Source organism: Cetorhinus maximus, chromosome X (assembly GCF_964194155.1).
Source record: "Cetorhinus maximus chromosome X, sCetMax3.hap1.1, whole genome shotgun sequence".
In the NCBI taxonomy this organism is placed as follows: Eukaryota; Metazoa; Chordata; class Chondrichthyes; order Lamniformes; family Cetorhinidae; genus Cetorhinus; species Cetorhinus maximus.
Window position 1 is genome coordinate 4,749,066 of NC_135917.1, and position 22,074 is coordinate 4,771,139.

At 45.9% G+C, this 22,074-nt stretch overlaps 1 protein-coding gene and 1 long non-coding RNA gene across 3 annotated transcripts in view; one reads left to right on the forward strand and one right to left on the reverse strand.

Moving 5' to 3' along the window:
• The window catches only part of LOC144672573 (tensin-2-like), a 237,007-nt gene that overhangs the window by 109,113 nt on the left and 105,820 nt on the right, over positions 1–22,074 (forward strand). The window lies entirely within an intron of this gene.
• LOC144672575 (uncharacterized) overlaps positions 13,969–22,074 on the reverse strand; it is a 101,858-nt gene continuing 93,752 nt past the window's right edge. Inside the window, exon 3 of the long non-coding RNA XR_013574117.1 lies at positions 13,969–14,100. This is a non-coding gene — a long non-coding RNA (uncharacterized LOC144672575). The remainder of the gene's footprint in view (positions 14,101–22,074) is intronic.

The window sequence follows — 22,074 nt, forward strand, 5'->3', positions numbered from 1 at the left end:
CGAGTTCGTAACGTGGCTCATTTACGCTCGCCCAAAGCGACATACATTCATATGTTGGAATCTATTCTTTGCAAACAAAAGAAATATGTTCAAGCCTTGTACCTTTTTTGAATTACCTGGGAGCTTGGGGAGCCTATAGTACTATGTTGCTTTCTCCATGGCAACGTGAAGGCCAATCGACTTGCCAACCAATCAGCACCCTTTTCTCCTGTAGTATGAATTGTGATTGTTTGAAATTTGGCATTCTTGCTTTTGGCCTGATGCAAGACAGAAAACTTCAGCAATATGTCTCTCTTTTCAGCAATATTTAAAGATCTTGTAAGACACAACTTGCCAAGCAGCACAGGCAAAAAATAAAGTCAACCTCCATTTTAATCATGCTCACATGTTCGATGTAAAATACAAATTTTCGAAATAGGTGCTGTTAAGGGGAAATTAGATAAGAGAGAAAGGAATATGCCAGTAGGGCAGGAGGAGGCTTGTGTGGGGCTTAAACATCAGCATGGACCAGATGGGCTGAATGGCCTCTTTCTGTGCGATACATTCCATGGCTGAATTTTCACTTCAGGGGCAGGACTCATGAGCTGTTTCTGGGTCTTGAATGCATCCCTGGGGAGTGGGGAAAGGGGGGAACAGTCACTTTTTAGAATTTTCATGGGGACGTCCCCTTAATTGCCATGGAGACAGGGGTCTCAAAGCTGGAGGTCAGAGGTCTTCCTGCTTGAGGGAAGCAGCAGGAAAGGATAAGGAACAGAGAGAGAGTGCTTCAACTTGGAAGTGCCCTCTTACCATCTTTTAAAAAAATATTCCAATAAAAAACAGGCCAGGCCAGGCCACCACTCGGGGCCGGTGGGGAGGAGAAACCAAGCCGAGACCCAAGGCAGGGCGGCCTGCTGTTAGATGCCTGCCTCCAGGCAGTTAAACTGCCCCCTGTCGGGTTGGGAAACTAGGGGAAAATCCTAGTTGACCTCCATTAGCTGCCCTTAAGGCTCTTAATGAGCTGAATTGGCTTCCGCCTTTTGGGGAGGGGCTAGCTCTACCAGCCCCAAACCCACCTCCCCTAAAATGGCCAGTGTTGGGAACAGGGTCAGGAAGTGGGCACACCGGCCAGCACTGGTATTATTGGACCCTGTGTGCTTCCGTTCCCAATCTTGGGGCTTGAAAATCCTGCCCTACGTCACTCCATGTAATCTCCAATTTGGTGTATGATGTGGTATGTGTGATGCTAACTGTTAGAATGTCATGGGAAGAGGAACACAGAATGTGGCCTAATGGAGGGATTTGTTTGTAGAGATCAGTCCGATGGATTGTAGAGTCCTTACTGCTCATGGATCCTCCTGTATTCCGAAAGAGTCTTGGCCTTCTGGAGATAGCAAGCATAAAACAGGAGGAGAAAGATGTGACTGGGAGAGAGCAGTACTGTATCATTATCAATAATGTAGGAATTATGGAGCAATACTTCTCCTTTAGCATCTTTTTCACTCTGAATCAAATACATTCAGAAAGTGAAGAGTGGGCACATTTGGGCCTTGTTTTAACGCTTGTGTAAGTGAATAGGTTGTGAGTGGGTTACCACTGTCAGGGCCAGTCAGCCAGTCATCAGAAGAAGGCTGACCATTACATAGCACAACACCTTGCTTATCATACCCCCACACTTGCCACTCTCATGATTTTTCCATGGTCTGCGATACATTGTACCACTTTCTGAAGGGAGCGACCTTCAACAAGAACAACATAAATTTATGTAGCAGCGTTAACATAATGGAACAACCCAAGAGGCTTCACGTGTGCATATATAAAACAAAGTTGGACACTGCACCACCTAAGGAGATATTAGGTAAGATGACCAAAAGCTTGGTCAAAGAGGTAGGTTTTAAGGAAAGCCTTAAAGGAAGGAAATTCAGAGCTTGGGGCCTAGGCAACTGAAGACACGGCCACCAATGATGGAGCGATTAAATTTGGGAATGCACAAGGGCCAGAATTGGAGGAGCACAGATATCTAGGAGGGTTGTGGGGCTGGGAGAGATTCCAGAGATAGGAAGGGGCAAGGAGAGATTTGAAAACAAGAATTAAAATTTTAAAATCAAGACATTGCTTGACTGGGGGCCAGTGTATGTCAGCGAGCACAGGGATGATGGGGAACGGAACTGGCTGCGAGTTAGTACACAGGCAGCAGAGTTTTGGATGACCTGAAGTTTACAGAGGGTAGAATGTGAGAGACCAGCCAGGAGTGTGTTGGAATAGTTGAGTCTAAAGGTAATGAAGGCATGGATGAAAGCACTCAGGCCCTGCTCAGAACAAAAGTATATGGGATACTGGGGACTTCCATAAATCCCTGCGACCAAGGAGGCGCAATGTGACGGGGATGTTTACACTGAGGATTATGTTCAGATTACAGACATTGCCCTGAGATTCACTCTTCCTGAATGTTCCAGGAAACAGTGAAAGGCCGATGACCCATTCCTACCATCCCTCCCCCTCCCTTCCCATAAATCTCTTGTTGGCCTTGCTTCAGGAATCCACTCCAGGGATTCTGGAAAGAAAGGTCTTTAAGAGAATCTGAAATAAATAAGCTAGATGATGAGCAAGGCTGCAGAACACTGGGAAAAAGTCATATTCTTGGGTTTACAGGCCCCGCTAATTTTTCCAGTCAGCTCCCAGTGGAGGAAGGTTAAAAACAACATATTTTAAAAACTGTATTTTAATCCACCCCATTCCCAGCTTCTCTCGCCGAGACTTTTTCTGGAGATCATTCGACTTTGAACATTAGGTTACTTTTTTTATATATATTAAAACAGGCTGGAGTGATGGTTCAGTGGGAAACTGTACTGCCCAGTATGGTATTGAGTCATTCTGAGGAGAACTGCAACAGATTACAGGAGCACATTCATAAACTTTCTGAATGGGCAAATAATGGGCAAATGCAGTTCAACACATAAAAATGAAGTAGTACGTTTTGGTAGGAAAAATAGAGAGCTCACCAATGCTTGGAAGGTGTAAGCCTAGGTGGAGTAGGTGAACAAAGGGATCTTGGAATACAAATACACCAGTCATTAAAAGTTAACAAGGCCATAATAAAAAAACAAACCAAGCACTAGACTTTATTTCTAGAGGGATAGAATTGAAAAGCAGGAAAGTTATGCTAAACCTGTATCGAACCTTGGTTAGACCACAAGTAGAGAACTCTGCGCAGTTATGGTCACCAGTGGCTCCTTCCAGGGCTCCGTAGGTGACCTGTGCAGGATCTCGCAAGCCTCCATGCACAAGTGTATCCAGGAGGTCACAGACGCCATCGTCGCGAAGACACAGAACTTTGTGCACTTCACCCGGGATCAGGAAAGCCAGGAAGTAAGAGCACTGGGATTTGTGCCAATCTCAGGTTTTCCACAGGTGCAGGGTGCCATTGACTGCACTCACGCGGCGCTTAGGTCTCCGTGGCAACAAGCAGTCAACTACATCAACAAGGAAGCAAGGGCTTCCACTTGCTGAATGTTCAGCTGGTGTGTGACCACCGCAAACACATCCTACAGGTCTGCGTGCGATTCCCAGGGAGTGTCCATGACTCCTACATCCTTAGCAAATGTCAGATCCCTGACATCTTCCAGGGTCTTCAGAGGCTGCAGGGTTGGCTCCTCAGGGACAAGGGCTACCCACAGAGGACGTGGCTGATGATGCTCGTGTGGCAGCCTCAGACTGCAGCGGAGTGATGGTATAATGAGGCTCATGCCGTAACCCGGACTTTGGTAGAGCAAATGATAGGCATTTTGAAAATGAGGTTCCTGTGCCTCGACAGGTCTGGTGGAGCACTGCAATGCAATTAATCGCTCCATCATCGTCACTTGCTGTGCGCTCCAAAACCTGGCACTGCATCAGGGGGAGGACCTGGCTGAGGAGGAGATGGGGGAGCTGCACGTCTCCTCCAATGCAGGGGATGACAATGATGAGGTCCTCAAAGGCAAGAATGCTGGTAATGAGGCCATTGCAATAGACAGATGATGCAGGCACGTTCAGGAGGCCCTCATCGCTGCAAAGTTCGTGGAGAATGATGACGAGATGCAGTGAGGTCATTCCTGACATCCTCACCTTGCACCTGTGAACATTTGACTCCTGTGTGGTTGATGGCAGCACACATACCCTCAGTGTTCAGGCTCGTGTCATGGAGATGCAGCGGAGGCCCTAATAGTCGCTAGATTCCAGAGGATGATGATGACATGCAGTGAAGACACTCCATAGATCTTTACATAGCCTCTGTGATTGTCTGGCTGAGGGCATCTCGCTTGCGCTCTGTGATCAGGGTCATATCATGGAGATGCAGCCGTGAACCTTTAAATGCACGTGATCCTTTGTCAGCCTTCAGCATCTGTCCCCTTCAGGAGCACAGAGTCACTGGTCACAGATGCCGAAGTGATGGGGGCCAGTCCCACCTCAAAGGTGCTGAGAGCACACAGAGAGAATGACGGAACTCTGTGACGCCTGCCCACTACATTCTAGCAGCAATGACAAGCACCATCGAGGTTTAGGCATCACTAACGTGTCCAGCAAGTGTGAAGCTGGACCATCACTTTGGTCTGAAGGTTACACATTGTACAGGGAAGAGGCCCTGCATGGAGACACCTGCCTTTATCTTGTGCAGGAACCAAGGTTTCATATCTGAGTAACAGGAACACAGCTACACAGCTCATCATAACAAGAAGCCAATAGCAAGGAGACATTCTTGGGATAAAGGCAAAATACTGCAGATGCTGGAAATCTGAAACAAAAACAAAAAAATGCTGGAAAAACTCAGCAGGTCTGACAGCATCTGTGGAGAGAAAGACAGAGTTAACGTTTCGAGTTCATATGACTCTTCTTCAGAAACGTTAACTCTGTCTTTCTCTCCACAGATGCTGTCAGACCTGCTGAGTTTTTCCAGCATTTTTTTGTTTTTGTTTCAGATTTCCAGCATCTGCAGTATTTTGCCTTTATCCCAAGAATGTCTCCTTGAACATTATGTACAAGGATTAACACCCGTGCCCAGGCTGTGCAACTACATCTTCTTAATCATCCTAACGCTGCCGCTGTGTCTTGTTGCTCCCGCGACATCCACAGCGGAGGTGGAGGCAGCCTGCTGACTGCGACACCCTGTCTGTGATGACCTTGACAGGCGTCCTATGGAGGGCTCAGACTTGGAGGGTCCCGGCCTGCTTTCAGGGCCCCGGCCTGCTTTCAGGGCCCTACTGTGTGGCAATGGCACCCTCCATGGCCTGTGGAACTGGAGCTGAGGGGGTCACAGGAAGAGGGGATTTGTATCGGTCGGACATTCCCGGAGTCACCTGGGTGGATGGCCCTCAGGTGTCGAGTTGCTGATCCTCCTCCCTATGGGTGCCCGATGTCCCCTGGCTGGCTCCTTGAGGAGAAGGGGAAGCTGGAGTGAGATCGAGCTGCCCCGCACCCCTCTCATGTACACACTGTTGGAGGCCAACTCTGGCATCAACGATGGAATTCAGCCCGTGTAGCAGTGCAGGAGTGAATTCCTGGACCAAAGTCTCCATGGCAGCCGCCATCCTACCAGTGTTGACCTCGGTGCATTGGCATGTCGGCGCTATCACCTCAGACTGAAGATGGACGGACTCCTCTATCATGCCTTGCGATCTGAGGACATCCTTTCCTGATGTTCCTGAGATTGTCTTTGCTGCTCCAGCAACTGAGATATGACCAAATCCAGAGGCTCCTCATCTGACTCGGACTCAGCAGATTTCTGGCCTCCAGCAGTCCTCCGAATGCCAGAAACCTGGGAAGTCCCTGTCGCCGCCTGCTGTGGATCAGACAGTGTGATGTGCTCACCAGATTGTGACCCCCAAGGCTACTCTAGAATGAGGTCCTACCAAGGTGTGTGTCTCTGCGCTGGCGGAGGGTGTGGGTGAGCGCTGTGATGGGTCTTCAATTAGGGTGTCATCAGATTCTTCTTCAGAGGTGTCTTCGGGGTTTTAGTCGAGGACCTGGGTCATGGACCCCCTCGGCTGCTTCCCAGATGTGCCTGCCAAAGCAAGGAGAGATAATGAGTGCACGTCAGGGGACTGCGGAACAGGGGAACTCACTCACAGCTTGGTTGTCTGATGGATGTTGCACTGCTGGATTCTCACTTGGTTGAGCACTGCCAACCTCCAGCTGGCCAGCTGGATGACTCTATTTTCAAAGTCTGTAAGGACCTTAATGTTGGGAATTCCTCCACCAGCCTGCGAACTCTCCTGGCCACCCCACCAGTGATCTGGAATTTTTCCCATGAATGCATTATTAATGAGGTGGGATGCGGTGGGAGTGGGATGATATGGCACAAAAACCTGCCATTGCACCTGGCAGATAAAACATTTTTCACGCCCGCGATGGCACTTAGTGCAAATCTGGGATGATTCCACCCAGCGACGTGGAGAAGCGTCTGATCACCATGTTTGAAGAGCAGAAATACAGAAAAACATTTTGATTGTTTTCAAATCATTCCCACTCCCACCACACAATCACCCTTATCCCACCACCTCTCCCCATCAACCCCCACCCCATCTCTCCCACTCACAGCCCTCACTCTCGAAATGTGGAGTAAACACTTTATAATTCACTCCTTCACCAGTTCTAGAACTGCAAGCCTGTAAATAACTCCTAAATCAACTGCTAACAATATAACAATACTGGCTGCCTGCCACTGCCTCGCCATTTGGGCAGAGTCCATCACTGGCCCAGTGTTTATATGGGAGCACAGTTCCGCCACAATCTTCTGTTTCCATCTCTGCAATTATGTTAAAAATAAGTACAGATCACATCACGAATCTCCAAATTTCTCAATGCTCCCAAAAAAGGAAGCCATTCAGCACCCACAGTCAAAGGGAGGCATTAATATTTCATAGTGTGTCTCTGCAGGTGTATATCAGGGAGGTTCATGGAAAGGCACGGAGTTTAAAAGGAACCCATGAACTGATCCAGGAATAAACTTCTACACTCAGTGATCTAATCCATATCCGGGCCTACTATTTGCTCTCTCAGTACGGAATGATTATTTCCAATTTCCAGACAAGCATTTTTTTTTTTAAATTAAAGAACAGCTACAGTGCTGTGGGTTTAAGCAGAGTATTTTGAAAGAGGTTGGACTGAAGTACATATATTGACATATTCTACAATTGCAGTGACTATAATTTTAGTTGCCTAGCAGTGAAGTGGTAAGTCATGGCGACTGACCTGCAGTTCCCGTCCAAAGTAAGAAGCTGTTTGCTGTTCCAAAACGGCACTTCAAAGAAATCCAAGCACAGTAAAAGAGAGCTAATTGATTAGAAAAGCCCCTAAATCCACATCTCGCTGCCAATAGGCCGCTTTGAAATTGGGTTTGCGAGTCTCTCCTTCACAGCGAGAATGGGATCTTTTAACTTACAGCATTTACAAAAAAGCTTGTGAGATGTTGGGAGGGGCATTTTGCAAGGTGTATCCCAGCTCAGGGCATCACAAGCAATGAGTGCTGTGGTAGAGATAGGGCTGCTGCACTCATCTTCCTATCTGCACTCCAGACAGGGCAACCTGAATGTTCTTTGCTGAGCAATACACTACAGTTACACCTGGGCTATGCTAAGCCAAACACAGCAGTGGACAAAGACACAGGCTTCAGCATGACAGTAATGAAGACTGTTTCTCAGCTAAAGGCATTGAGGCAAAAGTTCAAACTATAATATTCCCTTTAGTCTGAGTCATGAGTTATTTTTAAATTTATTCTTGGGATGTGGGCGTCACTGGCTATTGCCCATCCCTGGTTGCCCTTGAGAAGGTGGTGTTGAGCTGCCTTCTTGCACCGCTGCAGTCCATGTGGTGTAGGTACACCCACAGTGCTATTAGAGAGGGAGTTCCAGAATTTTGACCCAGCGACACTGAAGGAACGGCGATATATTTCCAAGTCAGGATGGTGTGTGGCTTGGAGGGGAACTTGCAGGTGGTGGTGCTTCCACGCATCTGCTGCCCTTGTCTTTCTAGGTGGTAGAGGTCGTGGGTTTGGAAGGTGCTGTCAAAGGAGCCTTGGTAAGTTGCTGCAGTACATCTTGTAGTTGGTACACACTGCTGTCACTGTGCGTTGGTGGTGGAGGGAGTGAATGTTGAAGGTGGTGGATGGGGTGCCAACCAAATAGGCTACTTTGTCCTGAATGTTGTCGAGCTTCTTGAGTGTTGTTGGAGCTGTACTCATCCGGGCAAGTGGAGAGTATTCCATCACACTCCTGACTTGTGCCTTGTAGATGGTGGACAGGCTTTGGGGAGTCAGGAGATGAGTTACTCACCGCAAGATTCCCAGCCTCTGACCTGCTCTTGTAGACACAGTTTTTAAATGGCTAGTCCAGTTCATTTTCTGGTCAATGGTAACCCAGGATGTTGGTGGTGGGAAATGCAGTGATGGTAATGTCAAGGGGAGATGGTCATTATCTGGCACTTGTGTGGCGCGAATATTACTTGTTGCTTATCAGCCCAAACCTGAATGTTGTCCAGGCCTTGCTGCATGAGGGCATGGACTGCTTCAGTATCTGGGAAGTATGCATGTGATTCATTTTAATTCACATCGAGTTGAGGTTAAATCTGCTACAAGCCATATACAACTGAATAACACTGTTTTTTCCCATCTCCCCTGAAGGTGGGGAATCATTCTGAGGTATGGTACCACAGGCGATCACTACTCCCCAATGCCAAGAGTGATGTGGAACATTTGACTATGTTAAAGGTGCTATACAAATGCCAGGTTGTGTTTTTTTTTGAAAGGACTGTAGCTCATTTCTCTGAAGACCATTTGCTGTTGGACATCAAGAAGGGAACAGCTTCCAGAGGACTGAGGGTGATAGTGGAGCCTGAGTTAAAATTCACTCCAAGCTGATGGACCTCTGTTTTCTTTAAGACATTCCTTAAATAAGGAAAAAGCTTCATTATGCTGTTGAGTGGTTAGGATCTGGCATGATTCAATCATGGTTTTCCGAGGGGATTGGATAATTATCTGAAGTGAAAAGATTTGAAAGGCTACAGGGAAAGGACAGGGGAGTGGCACTAGTTGAGTTGTTCTTGCAGAGAGCTGACACAGACACGACGGGTCAAATGGCCTCCTGCTGTGCTGCAACCATTCCAAGCTTTCAGTTACTTGCCCTAATTTCTCCTTATGTGGTTCGGTGTCCAATCTTGTTTTATGTTGTTCCTGTAAAGTGCCTGGGGACATTTTTCCATGTTAAAGGTGCTATATAAACTGAAGTTGTTGTTGTTTCCAGATCTTCGAGGCTTCCTAATTTGCACCTTGATGGTGTCCTAGAGACCGTGATCCTTCACATTAGTTCTGAACTAAGAAAAGCTCTGTTACTGTGGAGATTTAAGCCTTCATGCTGTACGTTTTGTGCAGTAATGCTTTATGGAGAGCATATAGGGTAGAGCATTGTTCATCAAGCAGCAGATGTGAACATGTGCATCCTTTTAACTGTGTGCCAGGAAATGCTGGTCCCCTCCTGCTGCAGTGGGATATTCCATCTTGTACAGATGCTGTGCACAGCTGCATCAGTGAAACCTCTGACTTCTTTTACATGAATTTAGTGACTTGGTTGTCGCTCGGAAAGAGTTGAAGGACCATTGTTCCAGGTGCGTCCTGCTGAGTTGCCATATTTTCTCCATTCCCATGTCCATGCCAACATGGCTCCAAATCACAAATCCTGCGATTTCACTGGAAGGCCATCAATAGACTTTCTAAATGAACTTGGTTCCCTCTGACTTTCCTTATGGCTCCTAATAGACAACAGGAGGAGTTTTTTTTTTGAATGGGTCATCTCTATTGTGGGCAAAGGAAGTGCAGCAAATTTTACTTAGACTTGCATAACGGCCTCGAGGAGCTTCGGTGCTGGTGGTTAATGGCTTCGCTAGTAGATCGTGTATTGAAGGTAGAGGGCAGGATATAGAGGCTGGTTATAACTGGATTTTCTTTTATGAAATGGGAAAGGGGTTTCAAGTGTGGAGGCTCAAGGTTCAACCTTTTGCACCCTGGTTATTTATAATGGGGGTGCGGGGGTGGGGGGATCTTTCCTCTTCACTATTTGGGCGCTGAACTGGCAGAGCAGAGTTTTTGTTGTAGATTATTGGCAACCTTTCACCTATGTACGATGATGGACACACAACAATTGAAATCCATTGGGGATGTGGTAGCTTCATACGGTGCACTTTAGTTGATAGCTGAAGAGACCAATCCATGAGAGACAGGCTCTGCCGCATATGAAGTGGTTATCAGGTATCGTTGTGGGTTGTTGTTTTCGGTGTTGGCGCCTGTTGCCAAGCTGCTGTAGCCACTGATCGTCATGGTAACGCACGCCGGCTCACAGCTGATGTCGTCATTTTCCTCTGTCGTCAGTCAGTGAGAAAATCAATGTTTTGGGCCTTCCCGTCACACATGCACACATCCTTGAGGCAGAGCGTTGAGTGTCCTGCTGGTTGTTTGGCTCCGTCTACCATGCTTTTTTTTTTACAGCAAATCCCTTGGGTATGCACCCGTTTTCCATCCTGCAAACATGCCCGAGCCAGCCAAGTCACCTGCACTTGTTGTAGAACCCGCCTGATTTTCATTCCATTGCAATCAATGGGATGCAAACAGCCAGGTTAGATAACAAGTGGGCAATCCGCTCCATCAGATTAGTGCCAGATGGTAATGGGGAAGGAAAGTTACCTCCATTGAGGGTTCCAAGTGCAAGTTCTTCAACATTTGCAGATGGAACCAAAGGAAATTGTGAGGAAGATTGTTTGTTTGGTATGATATGATATGCCCATCCTTAATAAACAGTTAAGTGCAGGCGAGTCTTCTATTTTTCCTCCAATGTTCAATCCACACTTGGGACTGCTTGGCTTTACATCTTCAGTTCTCTTATCTTCCCTTTTTTCACTTTGTCTGTGGGACTTGGCCCTTTACATCACTTAAAAAAAACACTAATTAATGATTTATTAGCAATGATCATAGTTTCCCTGAAGTTACCAAAGGGCTGAGTACCTGAATGTCTAGGCAGGCAAACTGTTCCTTGCTCAGTAATGCTAAGAAGCTAACGACATCTGCAGAAAGCTTGGGGAGACTATAGGGTGGAGTCAAAGTTCATCTTGGGCAGGGTGCTAAACGGGCAGATTTGCCTGGGCTGTTCATTATACTTCCTACTTGACGTTTGTTCTTTTGAAGTCAACAGAATTGGAAATCAGGCTGGGGAGTTTGACAGATGGCCCATGCCATACCACTCATTTTGTGTACCCGTCCAAGGTGAACTTTGAACCCTGTTCCCTTCAGCTGACAGAAGCAAAGCATCCTTGGCATTTTTGCTTTGATGTTTTGCAGTGTTTTGGATTTGAAAGAAGAAGAATTTGCTGTGATTGTTAAGAGGGTTAGCCCTCCCTCCCACTTTGTGTTGGAATGGCCGGTAGATGTTCAATTGCAGCAGAACATGTCAAAAGTGGCTGTGGACGAATGCCAAGGGTGCAGTTAATTTCTTATAAGCCTCTATTTCCACTACTGAAAGGCAATGCTGAAGGTCTCGGGCGTTCAGTGGGCTCAGCTTGGGAAAATGCTAGGGGAAATATGGGTGGGGGAATGAGAAGATACACAGCAGACATCACACTGACCTCAGCTGCTACATAGCAACACTGCTAAGGAGAAGCAATACTGGGGTTTGTGAGCTCAGCCTGAATGGGAATAACAGCTTGTGTGAAGAAGCTAAACAAGCAGCCAACCTCCCACCACCTACTAAATCAGACCTGCTATTCAAGCCAGATTGAAAATGGATTTTGGATGTCTATAATGCAAGGTAAACTCAAACCTATTATGTTGATATCAGTGAAACATTTCTAAGGGGCTAAAGAATGGTGAAAATGGAGGAAGTCTTGTGATTTATATCATACTAGTAAAGGTGACCCTTAGACTCCCAAGCAACAAATTCAGGAGGGATTTGTGCACACCATACATAATACTCAACTGCAGAACCATCCTTCAGAGCCACACAGCATCATATTCTGTTTATTCTGCTGGTATTTTTTGCAACATTATTACTGCATTTAATATTTTACATGGCTGGGGGTGGGTGGGGGCAGATTGGTTGATAATGTCAAAGAGTGGGCATTTTTGGAGCTTGGCTCAGTTAGTGTCCTATCACACCTGCCAATTGAATTGATATCTGTAAGAATATTTATGGTGCACACTGATAAGGTAATATCATTTCATGAGGCATGTTGAGAGCATTGTGCAAAACATACAGGGGTAAAATGTTCATCTCCCTGTGTGGGCAGTGAATAGGCGCAGCAGCTGACCCATCTCATACAGAGTCAGCCTGATGCTCATTTCAATGGGGTAAATGTTGGACAAGTTGGCAGGCATTCTCTGGCACCTTACTGCTCAGGTACCAACGAAGACCTACCCGGCTGAGTGTGGGGGTTATACAGGTTGGCTCATCTCATGGTGTCTCTTACAGGTTTTAACTTTGCGGTGTCCTGGACTGCTGGATGTCCCCTCCAGGTCAACTTCTCAATAAGAAAATAAAATTAAAATGCTGAGAAGATGTTCCCCCTTATGAATGAGACTAGAACTGGGGGACACAGTTTAAAAATAAGGGGTCTCCCATTTAAGACAGAAATGAGAATTTTTTTCTTTCAGAGGGTTGTCAGTCTGTGGAATTCTCTTCCCCAATGAGCAGTGGAGGTAGGGTCATTGAATATTTTCAAGGCTGAGATAGGTAGATTCTTGATTGACAAGGGAGTCAAAGAGTATGGGGGTAGACAAAAAAGTGGAGTTAAGGCCACAATCAGATCAACCATGATCTTATCAAATGGCAGAGCAGACTTGAGGGGCCGAATGGCCTAATCCTGCTCCTAATTCATATATTTGGATAATGGCTGTCTGCACAATTCCTCATAATTACCGCCTGTATTTGTATTATTGACGACTGAAACGATTCCATTAGGATCCCTGGGTGTGGATATCAACAACACGCAGAGCGCCAGCCAACAGTTTACACCATCACACTTGCTTGGAGGGACAGGAGGGTCCAAATGTGGAATAAAACTATCTCTGTAAATTCCACATTGTAAAACATGAGCAAAATAGGAAGTGATTTCATGGCTGTGATTCTAGTCTCCTGGGTCAGATGTTAGTTATAAACTGCAGGACCTCACTCTTGTGGTTTATGATATCATCCGAACCCCCTGGTTCGATTACAGCCTTGTAATCACTCTCAGATGTCTGTTTGGCTTTAGGTCATACTTTGATTTACAATATTGTGCCAATGTGCTGAAACCTACTCTTTAGTAACCCAGTGCCTTGTGGCAAACTGCCTGTTCATGTTACCTGAAGAAAGCAATGTGCCTTGCCCCAATAGCTTGGACTAGATAACATCAGTTGGTATAAAATGTCTTGTCGCCACATTACTTGGAATGCAAATTTTATTTAGTTTTTTTTCTGGCTTTTGAAATAAACTATTTCAGATAAAAGAATGTGATCACTAAAGGTGTTCATTTTCCAGGAATCAAGGGGTTCATCGTTTTCAACCAGTTGGTTCTTCAGTGGGTGGACACATTGATAAATTGGCTGCAATCTTCGATACTTTTGAGAAAGTTGAATGTAGATTTGACAAAAAAAAACTGGGACTTGACAAAAAAACCATTTGGAGGGCAGGTATTGTTTTGGTTTCTTGTTGGGTTGTAAAGCTTTTTGTGGCTCCCTTGTTGGCTTGATGAGATTCTTGATGGATCTCTAGTCGGTTTTTTGTTGAGCTCTTTGTTGCACACCACCCCCACCACCAACGTTTGTTTGCTGAGGCCCCTTTGGTGGCTCCCTTGGCCTTTGTTGGGACAGCAGTTCTCTAGGTCTGTTGGTGATGTTGTGCTGGTCTCTTGCTGACTTTGTGGCTCTCTTACTAGCTGCTGGCTCTTTCTGAAGTTGGCATCAAGCGCCATTGGTGAGTTGGGTAGTTTGCTACTGGATATAACGCAGTAGATGTGATAAAGTTGGATTTTCCAAAAGGCTTTCGAGAAGGTACAGCATAGTTGACTCCTGACTCAGATCAAAACCCGTGGAGTCCAGGAAGACAGGGAGCAGGATAGCTCGCAAGCTGGCTGCAAAACAGAAAACAGAGAGTAGGAGTTAAGGGTAGCTAGACAGACTGGCGAAGGATGGGAAGTGGTGTTCCAAAGTCATCGGTGCTGGGACCATTGTGGTTCACATGAGTGATTTGAACTCGGAAATTGAATGTACAATTTCAAAAGTTGCATGTGACACTAAACTGGGAGGTATAGTTAATGCAGAGGAAAACAGAGAAGATACAAGACAACATTAATAAACTTGCAGAATAGGTGTGTAAATAGCAAATGAGCTTTAATACTGATACATGGAAGTTGTTACATTTTGGTAGGAAGGATGTCACTTACTGGTTTGGATAAGAAGAACCTGAATGGGGTAAAGGCGCAAAGGGATCTGGAGGTATCGATGTACAAATCGCTATAAGTAGCAACACAGGTTTCTACAGCCGTAAAAAGAAAATCACACGCTGCTCTTTTCTAAAGGAATAGCATTTAAAAGCAGAGAACTTATGTTAAACTTGAATCAAACTTTGGTTTGACCAGATTTGGAGTATTGTGCTGTGCATAGTTCTGATCTCCATCTTATAAAAAGGATAATAGGGAGCTGGAGAAAGTGCAAATAAGATTCACAAGAATAATAACAGAGTTGAATGGTTATATCCATCAGGAAAGGCTGAACAGGCTGGGACTATTTTCTCTAGAAAAGAGAAGGCTGAGAGGTGACTTGATAGAGAGTCTGAGATGTTTTCAATTGTAGGGGAGACCAGAACTAGGGGCCATAAATATAAGCTCGTCACTAGAAAACTCAACAAGGAATTCAGGAGAAACTTCTTTACCCAAAGAGTGTTAAGAACATGGGCAGATTTTTTAGGTTGGCATCCGGGCGCGCGCGCCCGACCCGATCAGACATGAAATCAAGCGAGATGACGTCGGGCGGGCTTCCCGACATCATCCCACACTTGCGCGATATTTCAGTCGGCGGGCGTACACGAGTGTCGGAAGCACACCCGCCGACAATTAAGAAGATAAGTAAGGTCGTTAAAGTTCCAATTTGCCCCCAATTTTTCATGGTCCATCCAACCTTATGTCCGGACGGGTGGATCTGCCGGGCGGACTTTGCATTTTTGATGAAACCTCATCCAAGGGCAGGATGAGGTTTCCGTTATTAAATAACAATGTAGGGACAGAATTTTCATCATGTATATGTTCAGGTGACTGATTCTGATGCGTGAACGTTTTTTTCCCGGATTTTAAAATCTTTATTTAATTGTTTTGAAGTCTTCAGCACCCTGAGGCAGCTCCCTGCCTTCAGGGAGCTTTAATTCAGCACTCGCCCACATTTATGTCAGTGCCCGCCCCCACCCCAGCAGTGCTGAGCATTTCAACGCGCATTTCATGCTGGCTGGCCGTTAATTGGCCAGCCGGTGTGAAATCGCAGTCGGGGGCTGATCGCAGGCAACGGTGTGTTCCCCGGCTGCTCCCGGGCTCACTGATTGCACCCGCACGCCAACCTAAAACTCCTGCCCTATGGAACTCAGTACCACAAGTTGAGGCAAATAGCATTAGATGCATTTAAGGGAGGAGAAAAGACATGTATTTATATAGCGCTTTTCACCACCACCGGATGTTTCAAAGCCTTTGACAGCCAATGAAGTACTTTTAAAGTGTAGTCACTGTTATAATGTGGGAAACATGGCAGCTAATTTCTGCACAGTAAGCTCCCATAAACAGCAATGTGACAATGACCAGATAATCCAATTTTTTTTGTGATGGTGATTGAAGGATAAATATTGACCAGGACACTGGGGAGAACTCCCCTGCGCTTCTTTGAAATAGTACCATGGGACCTTTTACATCCAACCAAGCAGGCAGATGTGGCCTTGGTTTAATGGCTCATCTAAAAGACAGCAGCTCCGACAGTGCAGGACTCCCTCAGTACTGCACTAGAGTGTCAGCCTTGATTTTTGTGCTCAAGCCTCTGGTGTGGACTTGAACCCAGAATTTTGTGATTCAGAGGTGAGAGTGCTACCAGCTAGATAAAGACAGGGTGCGAGGAGGCTCATGTGGCACATAAATACACCACTTGGGCTGAATGCCTGTTTCTGTGCTGTAGGCTCGATGTCTCTGTATGGTTGGTGCTTTGATGGTTTGGCAGGCTTTATTCAATATTGTTGTTAGCGTTGTTCCACAATTGGCTGGCAGCACCCTTGAAAGAGATGGAACAATCAGCGCTATTTCTGTTTCTTCCTGCCCAGATGTAACACTCTGTTGCGTTCCGTCAAATGTTCTGAAATTCCACTGCTCTTTGTGGGAAAACAAGGGAAATAAGTACTCAGATTTTTACTCTTAAGTGGATATTACATTTGTTGGAACTGTACAGAGTATCTGTCTATTCCTGTGGCAATTGGATTGAGGCCCAGGCATTTTTCACTCAAAATCAAGTTTCCCAATACTTAAGAGTTCACTGCAAGTGAGTTCCACTATAATTCTGCAGCAAACCGCAATGTTGTTACTTTAGGTCTGACAAGTGATTTTTAAGTTAGGGTCTTTGTGGGTCTTTCTCATGGCTTTCCTTTGGAATTATAGAACCAGTGACGAGATGTTTTTGCAGCCAGCAGTGATCATAAATTGATGAAATAAGAGCTGTAATATAAGGCGCTCCTTCAGTTCTGCAATATGTCTTACAGAGGAGTTTCATTCTTGGAGACGAGTAAGGCATGAGGTCAGTTTAAAACTGTACACAAAACCTCTGCTTTTTTAAAAAAAACTTTGGAAGGAACAAGTGAACATTCAGTAATTCTTGGAAAACCTCGACAAATATAAGCAGAGAGAAATCAAACAAGTTACATGAGAAATTGGATACACAGTACACTGTAAGCATAAATGGATAAAGCAAGGGCTCAATAAACAGGATAAACATCATGGGGGCAATTTTATCATGAGAAAGTGGGTGGGATTGGGGGCAGGTGGGGGTTTACATGGGTAAAAAATCCTTTTCATCCTTCAACACCTCTTTGTTCTTTTGTCTATGACATCTTTTGGCAATCTCCACCTATCACTGACCCTCTATCCAGCTCTACTTGTCCCACCCCCCCTTAAACCAGCAATCTCTCTTCAATTTTTCCTTAGTTCTGTTGAAGAGTCATACACATAACTGTGTTCCTCTCCGCAGATACTGTCAGACCTGCTGAGTTTTTCCAGGTATTTTTATTTTTGTTTTTGCTTTTCATCCTTTGCTTGAAGAAGTGTTTTCCTAATTTCACTCCTGAATGGCATTAATTTTTAAACTGTGTTCCCTCATCCTCTCCCCTTAGTTTCTCTCCATCTAACCTATCAATTCCCCTCAATACCTTGAAAACTTCGATCAAATCACTCCATGATTTTCTAAATTGCAGGGAACACACTCCAAGTTTGTGTAATCTCTCCTTGTAATTTAACCTTTGGAGTCCAGGTATCATTCTGGTGAATCTACACTGCACTCCCTCCAAGGCCAATATACCCTTCCTAAGGTGTGGGGCCCAGAATTGCTCACAATACTCCAGGTGTGGACTAACTAGGGTTTTGTAAAGCTGATGCATGACTGCTACAATCTGCACTTCTAATTTTCAGATCGTTCATCAGGTCTCAACTTTATTATGCCAATCACGTTACAGTACACTTGACAAAAGTCTTTCAGTCATTGAATGCTGTGCTGTAAACTTGACCACAGTATCAATGAATCAGACTACCCATAATCTGCTTCTCAGCATGCATCACTGAGAAAGACGATGGGGACAAGTGTTTAATTTGTCTAACAATGGTAGGCTTCATTGAAGGTCCAGGATTGGGAAGAAGTGATTGGATGACAAGGTGGTGTTTTACTCGTTCTTTCACCTCGGCTACCTAGATCCAAATTAATTCCAGCCCAATCCCAGAGGTTAAAAGTCTCTTTCCACTGATGGTCAGGAATCTAGTCTTAACCTAGTTCCTTCTGGGTCAGAGCCCAAGGCAAAACAACACGTAACAAACTGACATCCAATTGGCAATATTTTGCAGTGAGGATTGAAGGACTGGGAAAAGTTCAAGGTGTTCTTTATTTTTTGAAGGTCACAATGAAATGGGGGGTGATAGCTGTACCATACTGGCAGCACTTGGCGCTGACACTGGGAGAAAAAGTCATTTCCTGGATTTGCTATCCGTCAGCTTTGGTTTACAAAAGAATTCACCCAAAAATATTAATACGGAGAAATGAAAATGCTGTGTTATTAGGTTAAGGCAAAAATATGTATGTGATGCTCAAGGATCAGTGGGGAGGGAGTGAGCAGGTGTGACTGGGATAGGGAAAGTGGGGTGGTTTTTCATTCTTTCATGGGATGCAAGGCTAGCATTTATTGCCCATCCCTAGTTGCCCTTGAGAAGCTGGTGGTGAGCTGCCTTCTTGAACCGCTGCAGTCCATGTGGTGTAGGCACACCCACAGTGCTGTTAGGGAGTTCCAGGATTTTGACCAAGTGACAGTGAAGGAACTGCCGATATATCTCCAAGTCAGGATGGTGAGTGGCTTGGAAGGGAACTTCCAGGTGGCGGTGTTCCCATGTGTCTGCTACCCTTGTCCTTCTAGATGATGGAGGTTGTGGGTTTGGAAGGTGCTGTCGAAGAAGCCTTGGTGAGTTGCTGCTGGAGGGAGTGAATGTTTGAGGTGGTGGATGGGGTGCCAATCAAGCGGGCTGTTTTGTGCTGGATGGTGTCGAGCCTCTTAAGTGTGGGGGCTGAGGAGAGAGTGGGGGGGCAAGGGGGTGTGTGAGCAAGGAGTGTATTCTGCTGCGTGTCATTGATCTTGGCCTTCTTTTGCATAATGGAAATTGGCAGAAACTCAGGAATCCTCATGTTTTCCTACAGCGGAGATTTTAAATGAACTTCTTGCTGTGAAAAAAAAATCTCAACAAGGTCCTTTTTTTAGAAATTGTGGCTGTTGCAGCTCCCAAGGGCCTTTAGGTTGGATGTGAAAATCCTGGTGAATAATCGAGCCAGTGGATAACAGGAGTGCAGTTAACAGAGTGTCCACTGTGTATGCTGGGTGAGCATGAATACTTGCATTTATATAGTACCTTTTAATGTAATAAAATGCGCCAATGCTCCTTCAACTTCCACTTTTCCCCAGAGGGGACAACTTGACCTCAGCACCGCCTACTCCTCCTCCCCTACCCCACAATGATGCAAATCTAGATCAGTAACCTTGAGTGTAAACTTTCATCCCACTGTGTCCCCATCACCTGATCTCTGCTCAATGGAATTGGTTTGCACATTGTGTCTTTGAATGCTACCCAAAACTTTTAAGAACATAGGAAATAGGAGCAGGAGAATGCCATTCGGCCCCTTGAGCCTGCTCTGCTATTCAGCGTGATCACAGTTGATCTCCTACCTCAACTTTACCTTACCACACTATCCACACACCCATTAAGTCCCTTAATATCCAAAAATCTATCAATCTCAGTCTTGAATATACTCCCCTATCACCCCTCTGCTCGCTGACCTACATTGGCTCCCAGTCAAGCAATATTTTGAGTTCAAAATTCTCATCCTTGTTTTCAAGTTCCTCCATGGCCTCACCCCTCCTTATCTTTGTAATCTGCCCCAGCCCCATAACCCTCCAAGATATCTGTGCTCTTCTAATTCTGGCCTCTTGAGCATCCCCGATTCTAATCACTCCACCATTGGTGGCTGTGCCTTCAGTTGCCTGGGCCCCAAGCTCTGGAATCCCCTCCCTAAACCTCTCCGCCTCTCTACCTCTCTTTCCTCCTTTAAGACACTCCTTAAGGCCTAGCTCTTTGACCCAGCTTTTGGTCATTTGATCTAACATGTCCTTATGTGGTTTGATGTCAAATTTTGCTCTATAATGCTCCGGTGAAATGCCTTGGGGCATTTCATTGCATGGAAGGTACTATGTAAATATAAGTTGTTGATAACAGCTCCCTTTTATTCATTCACGGGATATGGGCTTCGCTGGCTGGGCCAGCATTTATTACCCATCCCTAGTTGCCCTTGAGAAGGTGGTGGTGAGCTGCCTTCTTGAACCACTGCAGTCCATGCGGTGTTGGTACATCTACTGTGCTGTTAGGGAGAGAGTTCCAGGCTTTTGACCCAGCAACAGTGAGGGAACGGCAATATATTTCCAAGTCAGGATGGTGAGTGACTTAGAGGAGAACTTCCGGGTGATGATGTTCTCATCTATCTGTTGCCCTTGTCCTTCTAGATGGTAGTGGTCATGGGTTTGGAAGGTGCTACCTAAGGAGCCTTGGTAAATTCCTCCAGTGCATCTTGTAGATGGTACACACTGCTGCTACTGTGCGTCAGTGGTGGAGGGAGTGAATGTTTGTGGATGGGGTGCTAATCAAGTGGGCTGCTTTGTCTTGGATGGTGTCAAGCTTCTTGAGTGTTGTGGGAGCTGCACGCATCCGGGCAACTGGAGAGTATTCCATCACACTCTTGACTTGTGCCTTGTAGATGGTGGACAGTCTTTGAGAAGTCAGGAGGTGAGTTACTTGTCACAGGATCCCTAGCCTCTGACCTGCTCTTGTAGCCACAGTATTTGTATGGCTGGTCCAGTTCAGTTTCTGGCCAATGGTAACCCTCAGGATGTTCATAGTGGGGGATTCAATGATGGTAATGCCATTGAATGTCAAGGGGCGATGGTTAGATTCTCTCTTGTTGGAGATGGTCATTGCCTGGCACTTGTGTGGTGCGAATGTTAATCGCCACTTGTCAGCCCAAGCCTGGATATTATTCAGGTCTTGCTGCATTTGGACATGGACTGCTTCAGTATCAGAGGAGTCACAAATGATGCTGAACATTGTGCAATCAGCAGCGAACATCCCCACTTCTGACCTTATGATGGAAGGAAGGTCATTGACGAAGCAGCTTAAGATGGTTGGGCCTAGGACACTACCCTGAGGAACTCCTGCAGTGATGTCCTGCAGCTGAGATGATTGACCTCCACCAACCACAACCATCTTCCTTTGTGCTAGGTATGACTCCAACCAGCGGAGAGTTTCCCCCCCCCGATTGCCATTGACTCCAGTTTTGCTAGGGATCCTTGATGCCACACTTGGTCAAATGCTGCCTTGATGTCAAGGGTAGTCACTCTCACCTCAGCTCGGGAGTTCAGCTCTTTTGTCCATGTTTGAACCAAGGCTATAATGAGGTCAAGAGCTGAGTGGCCCTGGTGGAACCCAAACTGGGCGCTAGTGAGCAGGTTATTGATAAGCAACTGCTGCCTGATAGCACTGTTGATGACCCCTTCCATTACTTTACTGATGATGTAGAGTAGACTGATGAGGCGGTAATTGGCCGGGTTGGATTTGTCCTGCTTTTTGTGTACAGGACATACCTGGGAAATTTTCCACGTAGCTGGGTAGATGCCAGTGTTGTAGCTGTATTGGATCAGTTTGGCTAGAGGTGTGGCAAGTTATGGAGCACCAGTTTTCAGTACTATTGCCGGAATATTGTCGGGGCCCATAGCCTTTGCAGTATCCAGTGCCTTCAGCCGTTTCTTGATATCATGTGGAGTGAATCGAATTGACTGGTGACTGGCATCTGTGATGCTGGAGACCTCCGGAGGAGGCCGAGATGGATCATCCACTCGGCACTTCTGGCTGAAGGTTGTAGCAAATGCTTCAGCCTTATCTTTTGCACTGATGTGCTGGGCTCCTCCATCATTGAGTATGGGGATATTTGTGGAGCCTCCTCTTCCAGTGAGTTGTTTAATTGTCCACCACCATTCACAACTGGGTGTGGCAGGACTGCAGAGCTTAGATCTGATCCGCTGGTTGTGGGATCGTTTAGTGAGAACAGTGTCTTGAGAGATCCAGTAGTATTGTAAGTAGGCCATTTCTGTCTGACTGCGCTCCTATGAAGCACCTTGGCACATTGACTTAGGTTATGTAAAGGCAAGTTGTTGTTTCTGCTCTAGTGTAAATTGCCTTTTGGGTTTTAAGATGGGCAAAATCTGCCATTGTGTCCAAAAGCTTTGCCAG